Consider the following 10,523-nt stretch of genomic DNA (forward strand, 5'->3'; position numbering starts at 1 on the left):
ATAATGTTATATGTATATTCTAATTCATCTAAACACATTATGAGGTTTTCTTTTCAGACACTTTTTCGCATCTGTATTTAGACTTGTGTTAGCTACCTGATTGGTTTGGATGGTTTCTCAGTATAACCAACTTCCACGTTTATCTTTCTCCCTTATTTTTGTTTCTTGTTCTATTGGCATTGACCTCTTACATTTCTCCCTGCAGAAAATACGTGCATTATAGTTTTCAACTACTTATGTTTTCTTAATTTTTGTTACTTTGTTTTTATAGATTAAATACAGATTCAGACTTCATATTAAATATTAATTATAATGTGGTTTCTGCTAATCATTTACCCTCATCCTTCAGCCAAAATATTTTTGTTTGTTTCTTTGTTTTTCCATTCAAAATCTGTTTCTTTTGATTTGTTTAATTTGGGTTCCATGGAGGGTGCTGGAAACGATGTAGCTTTATCCCTGGAAGTGAGTGTGTCTTGTTTTTCTCTCCCCACTGGGACTCTTTTCTTTGTGAAATAATCCACTGTTCTTTAAAACTATATGGACGCTCTCAAAGCATGGTGCAGTGTGCACGTGTCTGTTCACTTTCTCTTGTCTTGTATAAAGGGAGAGTCCTCTGTTCGGGGAGAATATGGAGGACAGGACACTTCTAGGACAGTATTCATTTTCCTGCTCTCTTCTATACCTATACTCTGACTTGTCTGGCCTTAACAGATTCCTTCCTTCCTTCCTTCCTTCCTTCCTTCCTTCCTTCCTTCCTTCCTTCCTTCCTTCCTTCTTTCCTTCCTTCTTTCCTTCCTTTGTTCCTTCCTTCCTCCCTTCCTTCTATATTTCCCTATCTATCTATCTATCTATCTGTCTGTCTGTCTGTCTATCTATCTATCTATCTATCTATCTATCTATCTATCTATCTATCTATTTTTATACTCCAGATTTTATTCCCCTCTCGGTCCACCCCTGACTATTCCACATCCTATACCTCTTCCCTGACTTCTCCACAGGGTTGTCCCCACCCCACCTACCCTATCAGACCTTCACACACCCTGGGGCCTCCAGTATCTTGAGGATTAGGTGCATCATCTCTGACTGAACCAGGAGTCCTCTGCTGTGTATGTGTTGGAGGCTTCATCTCAGCTGCTGTATGCTGCCTGGTTGGTGATTCAGTGTCTGAGAGATCTCTGTAATCCAGGTTAATTGAGACTGCTGGTCCTCCTACAGGGTCACCCTCCTCCTCCTCCTCCTCAGCTTCTCCCTAGCTTTTCCCTAATTCAACCAGAGGTGTCAGCAGCTTCTGTCCATTGGTTGGATGCACATATCTGCATCTGACTCTTTCAGCTGCTTGTTGGGTCTTTTGGAGGGCAGTCACAATAGGCTTCGTTTGGTGAATGCCCCATAGCCTCAGTAATGGTGCCAGGTTTTAGGGCCTCCCCTTGAATTGGATCCCACTTTGGGCCTGTCGCTGGACCTTCTTTTCCTCAGGTTCTTCCCCATTTCCATCCCTGCATTTCTTTCAGACAGGAAAAATTATGGGTCAGAGTTTGGACTGGGGGATAGCAACACCTTCCCTCACTTGATGCCCTGTCTTTCTGCTGGAGGTAGAGTCAATAACTTCCCTCTCCCTACTGTAGGGCATTTCATCTAGGGTCCCTCCCCCCTCCTTGAGTCATGAGGATCTCTCACTTCTCAGGTCTCTGGTACACTCTAGAGCAACCTCTCAACCTCCTTCCTCCCAAGGTTGCATGTTTCCATTCTTTCTGCTGGTCCTCAGTGCTTCAGTCCTTTCCCCCTCATCCAATATCAGATCATGATCCCCACTTCCCCAACCCCTATCCTCTTTCCCTCTCCAGTTTCTATTTACTATTTTTGTCACATGGTGCTTTTCTCTGTCCTCATTCTTTTTTAAATTTTATTTTTCTTGCATATTTTATGTGTTTATATTTTAAATGTTATCCCGTTTACCCCCTTGCCCAATCTCCCTCCCCTTCCCCCTGCTTCTGTGAGGATCTCCCACTCCCACCTCAATGCCCTGGCATTCTCCTACATTGGGGAAATGAATCTTCACAGAACCAAGGGCTTTTCCTCCTATTGATGCTGGACAATGCCATCTTCTGCTTCATATACAGCTGGAGCCATGGGTTCCTCCATGTGTACTCATTGGTTGGTGGTTTAGTCCCTGGGAGCTGTGGAGGGTCTAGTTGGTTGATATTGTTGTTCTTCCTATGGGGTTGCAAACCCCTTCAGCTTCTTCAGTCTTTTCTCTAACTCCCCCATTGGGGTCACCTTATTCAATCTGTTGGTTAGCTGCAAGCATCTTCATCTGTATCTGGCAGAGCCTCTCAGGAGACACCCCATATCTGGCTCCTGTCAGCAAGCACTTCTTGGCATCACCAATTGTGACTGGGTTTGGTGGTTGCATGTGGGATGGATCCACAGGTGGGACAGTCTCTGGACGACCCTTTCTTCAGTCCCTGCTCCACTCTTCTTCCCTATATTTCCTTCCATGCGTATTTTGTTCTCCCATCTAAGAAAAAATGAAGCATCCACATTTTGGTCTTCCTTTTTCTTGACCTTCATATGATCCTTGAACATTTTCTTAGGTATTCCAAGCTTTTGGGCTAATATCCACTTACCAGTGAGTGCCTACCATGTGTGTTCTTTTGTGACTAGATTACCTCACTCTGGATGATATTTTCTAGTTCCATCCATTTTCCTAAGAATTTCATGCAGTCGTTGTTTTTAATAGCTAAGTAGTACTCCATTGTGTAGATGTACCACATTTTCTGTATCCATTCCTCTGTTGAAGGACATCTGGGTTCTTTTCAGCTTTTGGCTGAAATAAATAAGGCTGCTATGAACATAGTGGAGCATGTGTCCTTGTTATATGTCTTAAGAGCTTTGTCTGGACATCAAGACAAGCACACTTCTGACTTCACATGCAACAAGAGCTGCCCTATTTTCCACCTGCTCTCCTCACTGATGTCCCTTACCAGGCATGAGCTTGCTTCCTGATTCTCACACACATCCATCCAGGGAAGCCAAGCTGTATGTCCATTCCTCTGTGTCCAGTGGAGCAGCTATGTTCTCTAGTGCTAACCTGTGTCTTTGATGCTTTCTCACGCCACTCTGCACAGGCTTGTCTGAAAAGCCTACACATGGATATAGTCCAGCATAGCTGTCTCTCCAGAGCCTTGGAGTTCTATCGTCTGCTATATATTAGCCATTTTCACTTAAAGAGTTTACAGGAAATTCAAACTCAGCATGTCATAAATGCAGCTTGCTGTTCCCTCGGTTCCCCTGGACACTCATCTGCTCTATATGTGTTGCCTCCAAGAACAGATGACATCACTTTCTACTCTGAAAACAAGTTGCCTTTGATTCATCCATCTTCGTCATGTAGGTTATACTATTATGAGCCTCCTCTCAATAAACTCCATCTGCTTCTGGTCACGCCTGCATGTTCTCTTGGTGCCAGTTCGGGCTGCCATTAGAAACAATTAGGACTTCTTACAGGTTCTCCCACTTTATTTCCATCTTAACTGACATTCCAAACTGATGACCCTCTGGATATCTAAGATGGTGTTACGTTCTCAGGTCAGCACTCATTCAGTCCAGCTGGAACATTATCCTGTAAAGCACCAGAACTGATGTGAACACACCAATGAGACACCAAATGAGCAGAGCTGAGAGAGCACGGTCTATACTGAAGCTCATCACTTCACTTCTTTGGTCTTTAGTTTTGAATTCCGATAGGTACAGATTTTTATACTCTAAAGAAGTCATGGTCCCAAGAGCAGGCACGAAAGTGCCTGAAAAAAGTTGCTGAACTGCTTCCTTTTAGACTTCTTGTGATCTTCACTGCAACAAGGATATAGGAAAAAATAAATGCTTAAAATTATTAACACTAAACTTATCAAATAGACTTCTTTGTACAAGGAGGTTTCTGTTTTTACTTAAAAGGACCTCATGTGAAGTGACATCAAGATACAGATTCTGCAGAAGTTGAGCTCTAGGTATGCCATTAAATAAGTAACTCCTGCCTGGTAAAAGGCAGGTTGAAGTCAAAAGAAACAAGTAATGGTAAAGGGAAGAAATTCACAAACTTGCCGAACACTGTCAAGACCCAATACTGAAATTACTATAAGATTCACCTGGTTTTGTCCACATAATATGATGCAGATATTTCAACTATATTTTGCTTATCTTACTCTTCCTATTTCCAAATATCAAATTCCAAAAGATTAGCAATAAAGAGCTGTACAGTGTATCACCATAGGTACCAGAGTAGCCATCAAGACTTGAACGACAAATCTTTGAAATAAAGTCCAAAACCATGGCTTACAATCTAAGTTGTATGAGCAGCAGTGGTACTGCGCTTTCAGTGCTATAAGCATTAGAAAAAGGATGCATAGCAAAAGTCAACTGTGAATGGATCAAAGCCCTCAACATTGAACCTTATAGAAGATAAAGTGGGGATAGCCTTGTACTCATTGACAAAAGACAGACTTTCTGAACAGAACACCATTAATATACTAAGAACAAGAACTAATAAATGGGACCTAATAACAGTGAAATGCTCCTGTAAGGTCAAAGCAGCATCCTAAAGAAAGGAAAATAAGTTTTTTTAACCAACTACACACTCTATAGAGGGCTAATATCCAAAATATATAAAGAACTCAAAAAACTATATGTCAAAAAAAAAACAACAAATAATCCAGTTAAAAAAATGGGGCACAATCTAAACAGAGTATTCTCAATAGAGGGAACAAAACTGGCTGAGAAACACTTAAAGAAAGGTTCAACCTTAGCCATTAGGGAAATGCAAATCACAGTTACTTTGAGATTTCATTGTATGCACATCATTATGTCTAGGATCAGAGCTCAAGAGAGAGCTCATGCTGGCGAAGATGTGCAATTAGGGGAATAATCATCCATTGCTGGTAAGAATACAAACTTGTAAACCTAGTATGGAAATCAGTCTTCTCCAGAAAGATGGGAATCAACTACTTCGAGATCTCACTATACTCTCGGGCACATACCCGAAAGGGTGCTTCATCCGACCACACAGACACTTGCTTCGTTATGTGTATTGCTATTCTATTCATAAAAGCTGGAAATTGAAAATGAGTTAGATGATCCTCAACAAAAGAATAAAATAAAAATGTAGCATAGTTACACAATTGAATATTATTCAGTGATTTAAAAATGACACCACGAAATTCACAGGTAAATGGGATACTACTAGGAAAAACATCTTCCGAATGAGGGATCTCAGATCCAGAAAGACAAATATAGTATTATTAACTTATATGTTCCTACTAACTGTTAACGATAACCATGCTACATTCTGTATAACAATAGAGGTTAGGTATAGAGTAAGGGACTGGTAGTAGGCTGGGTAAATCTCCTCAGGAAAGAGAAATAGAATAATCATTATGAATGGATAAGAAAGTGGCTAGAATGAGAGGATCAAATGGGGAGTGGAAGGGAGAGGAGAACAATGGGATTATGAGGATGGGCAGCTAAAATCAAGGGCTATTTGAATAGTAGTATGAAAACCTATTATGGTTCCTAAAATATACACATTTATAAAGGCAATCTAAATGAAATTGTCAAAAAAATGGGGAAGAGTCCCAATTCACAATCTCTTGTCACCTAATGAAGCTTCTAATTCCAGTATTAGGTTACAACTAATTGAGCAGTTGGCCATGGGGTCTTGTTGGAATTACCAAAGCACCCAGGCTATTGCTAAATCATAGAAGGTCCCATTGCTTAAGAAAGCACCTACATAACTCATTGAACATGGAGAAGTCAGGCAGGTGCCCACATAGAAGTTTCAGACCTACTTTCTAGTGTCTTGGTACAGGGAGGTATTCTTAAAGCCACCAAAAGAGAAACACAAACACCAACCCCAGCAACAAACCTTTTGGTCTATAATGGTGTTCTGCCTGCAAACTATGCTATTATAATGGTGGCAAAAGCTTGTTGGGGTAACTAACCAATACCTGATTTGACTTAAGGCCCACTCCACAAAATTAAACCCATGCCCACCACTGTTTGGGTGACTTAAAACCTTAGACTAAATAGCCCAAAGTCCTAGAGTAAAACCAAATACTATTGATTATATATACATATACATAATAATATTGAATATGTATGTATATATACATATATGTGCATGTTTATGTATTGTTGTTCTTATGGGGTTGCAGACCCCTTCAGCTCCTTCAATCCTTTCTCTAACTCCTCCAATGGGGATCCTGTTCTCAGCTCAATGGTTGGCTGTGAGCATCCTCCTCTGTATTTGTCAGGCTCTGGCAGATCCTCTCAGGAGACAGCTATATCAGGCTCCTGTCAGCATGTGCTTCTTGGCATCAGCAATAGTGTATTGGTTTGGTGGATGTCTGTATATTGGCTGGATCCCTAGATGGGGCAGGCTCTGAATGGCCTTTGCTTCAGTCTCTGTTCCAAATTTTGTCTCCGTATCTCTTCCTATGATAATTTTATTCCCTCTTCTAAGAAGGACTGAAGCATCCTCACTTTGGTTGTCCTTCTTCTTGAGCTTTGTGTGGTCTGTAAATTGTATCTTGGGTAATCCGAGCTTTTGGGCTAATATCCACTTATCAGTGAGTACAAACCATGTGTATTATTTTGTGATTGGGTTACGTTACTCACGATGATATTTTCTAGTTCATTCCATTTGCCTATGAATTTCATGAAGTCATTGTTTTTAATAGATGAGTAGTACTCCACTGTGTAAATGTACCACATTTTCTGTATCCATTCCTCTGTTCAAGGACATCCGGAAAAAATGGTCTGATAAGGGATATCTGTGAGTGTTACCACTTCTGGCAGTCAGGAGTCAATGTCACATTGCATAACAAATTTGACACAAGGGATTTTTTGAGGAGGATTCAAGAGGACGGATGCCTCTGCTGAGGAAAAAGTAGCAAATAATTGATTCTTGGAGATGATGAGAGAGGCTTTCTAAAGTGGCCGGGATTGGTAGTGATTTGTGGGCAGTTAGGGGGCTGTTTCCTTGGGAAGGGTAGTTCTTCCGTTCTCTACATTCTCTAAAAGTCTGAGTTCTTTGTCTAGGCTATGGTCCCATGAGATTAACTCCTTTCAACCTTGTGTGTCTACTGCTGTTGTCACTGTCTTCTTTAGGCACCCATATGCTGAGGTATCATGAGTACCTTTTGTGACATTTCTAGGAGACACAATCTGACAGCAGATTTTCCTGTTCTCTGGTTCTTGGAATTCTTCTGACTTCTCTTCTGAAATGTTTCCTGATCCTTAGGGCAGATATTTATCTGTGACATATAAGAATGAGGATTTACAAAGAATTGGTTTAAGATCAGTAGTTTCATTTATGTTAACTAAGGTTTACTTAAGTAGTAGTAGGGTGTTCTCTTCTGCAATCCATGATCTCAGCAGCTCTAGGAAGTAGGCTAGGGCTAGAGTTCAGGTTAGAGTTAGTGTAAAGAGAAAGTAAATAGAGTGGGAGAAAAAGGAATACATCCAAGAGAAAATTAATATTCAGAATGTTTAAGAATTAAAAGCAAATTCAAGAAAATAAATGATCCAATGTAAAAGTGGAGTGATCCAATATAAAAGTGGGTTATGGATCTGAACAATGACTTTTTAGTAAAATAAAAGTTGCCAAGAAATATCCTCAAAGGTGTTTTACCTTCTTTATTGTTAGTGAAACACAGTTTTAAAAAAAAACCTTTCCTTCAGTCTCTGCTCCAAAAAGGCCATCCAGAGACTGTCCCTCCTGGGGATCCAGCCCATACACATTACAGCCATCAAACCCACACAATATTGCTGATGTCAAGAAATGCATGCTGACAACAACCTGATGTAATTGTCTTCTGAGAGGCTTTGCCAGTGCGTGACAAAAACAAAGGCAAATGCTCGCAGCCAACATTTGGGGTCCCCTTTGGAGGAGTTAGAGAAAGGATTGAAGGAGCTAAAGGGGCTTGCAACTCCAAAAGAACAGCAGTACCAACCAACCAGAGCTCCCAGGGACTAAACCACCACCCAAAGACTATACATGGACTGACCCATGGCTCCAGCTGCATATGTAGCAGAGGATGGCTCTGTTGGGCACCAATGGGGAGAAGCTTGTGTTCCTGCCAAGGCTGGCCCCTCCCCCAGTGTAGGGGGATGTCAGGGAGGCGGGAAGGGGTGGGTGTATGGATGAGGGAACACTCTCATAGAAGAAGAGGGAGCAGGGATGGGAAAGAGAGTTTATGGAGAGAAACCGGGAAAGGGGATAACATTCGAAATGTAAATAATTGAAAATATCCAATAAAAAAGAAAAGTAGAAAGAGAAGCCCATTTATTTGCTAATGAGAGACAGAAAGGGGGCACACCAGATTGGAAGGGAGATAGGAGAGAATTATAAATAGAATATATTATGTGAGAAAATTATTTTCAGTAAAAGAAAAGATAGGGTGCAGCGTAGTATTTTATAGTTAGAGGGCTGAGGCTCAGTGGAATTTGTTCAAATTTTGGAACCGAGAAATCAAATGCATTTCCTTTTTTGAGGAAGCCAGAGTTGATCCCTGCTGAGAACACAGGTTAGCGTAAGACCTAAGCGCAAACCTGGAATTATAGCAAAGCAATTGGAAGGAAGGAGCACAGTGCGGCTTCCCTTCTAGCTTTGGTGCAGGTTGACTTACTCGGTGAAGGAGTAACACCTAGGAACATGAATCAACAGAGGCCTAAGACGGTCTGGGAGTAATTGACTTTGACTTTTCAAAAAGAGAATTCCTGACTTATTGTGGCCATAGAAACAAAAGCTGGCAGATAACTACTAGACCAAACAACTCATCCGACATAAGGTCAGGACACTCTGCAAAACAAGGAAGTCATGCAGAAATAATTTACGTTTTTTTTATCAGATAAAGTATCAGATAAGCTGTCTACCATAGAAACATGCAGGAAACATACAATCCTGGGAGTAGCAAGGAAAATTTCCTGTTCAAGGTTTCATTTGTTCTCAGATAGAGACTTGTCAAAATAAGTATACCAAAATAAAAAAAAAACCCTTTGTGCAATTTAAATAGTTTTAATGACCCACATACTGACCATCTTATATCTCCAAACTCATTACAAGAACAGATTTCAAAATGACAACCAAATACTTTTTAAAAAAAATCTTCTACCCTAAAATATTAATTACTTCTAGAATTTTTCTTTTTATTTTTTCAAACAAAGTATATAGTCATATCCTAAATACAGAGAAAGGCAGAAAATTATATATTATAAACAAAATCATCCTGAATATTTTACAATTTTATCTTCCTCTAAATTATTTATGATGTAATATGCAGAATAAGATGTGTATAAATGAAGTTTGACTAAATATTCACAGTTTGGGAATATCTGGGGTCATTTGACAATGCTTTTCAAACATTTTAAGCATAAAAATACTTTACATTATAGTTAAAGGGCAGTGGTATCCAGAGGCCATTGCTGAAGCCTGCGCTGTGATGGCTAATCCTACGGGCCTTATCCACACATAATATACATACATATTTAAGCATCAGGATAAATCTGGCTAGGAAACCAGGCACAATAATGGGCTGGAGGAAAAATCATGTTATATTAGCATTTTTAAAAGTAAATAACCTGAGGTTTGTCAAATATTTGGTTTGCACTTAGGAACACACAGCATATACTATTCAGAGCAGAAGGTAAGATCCGGGCTAAAGATAAGCAGAAGTAACATCTGGATCCATCAACAGCACTTGGCCTTCAGGTGTGATGCGTATAAAAGGCCTGGGAATTAAAAGTTGGAAATGCTCACTAAGATTTCAAAGCAATAACTTGTATTATAGGCTGGACTCTTGTCTTTCTGAATTGTATATGTTGGAATCCCAGCTTCCAGTCTTAGCATGTAGCTGTATTTGGAAGTAGGGTGCTTGCAGACGTGTTGACTTCATAGTGGAGTAAGATGTGTGCCTCAAATCTAACATGACTGACTTTCTTATAAAAACGGAGAAATCTAGACATAAGCTTGCATAAAGGGACAGTAGCATGTGGAGATGAAGACAGAGATTAGAGGAAAGAGGACTTTCTAGAAGCTAATGATGTAGAAGGATGTTACCAAAACTCCTGAATCCAACTACAAACCATGGAAGCATTCTCCCCCACAGTCTCTCTTGATATCTCAATCTTGGACACACTGCTTTCCAAACCGAAAATCAATTTCTGTCATTGACGACACTCAGATAGATCACTTAGTCACAGTCTTAGAAAACTAGCACAACTTGCAATGGGAAGGGCTGGATTTTCAGTAACTCTAAGTGATGCTGGGCTGATCAATGAGAAAAGAGTAGTGGCTACCCCTTTCCTGGGATGATCCCAGTCAGTCTATTTTAATAATTCATGTGGCCTATGTGAAGGTCAATCTTGACGAATAACTTGATTGTATTGAGTTGCCTAGAAACTAGTAAAGCCCGCTTCTGTTGGTGTCAGTGAAGGACTATCGGTGAAGAATAAGAGGAGGAACCACCTTG

This window comes from Rattus norvegicus, chromosome 9 (genome assembly GCF_021556685.1).
Source record: "Rattus norvegicus strain SHRSP/BbbUtx chromosome 9, alternate assembly SHRSP_T2T, whole genome shotgun sequence".
NCBI classification, from domain to species: domain Eukaryota; kingdom Metazoa; phylum Chordata; class Mammalia; order Rodentia; family Muridae; genus Rattus; species Rattus norvegicus.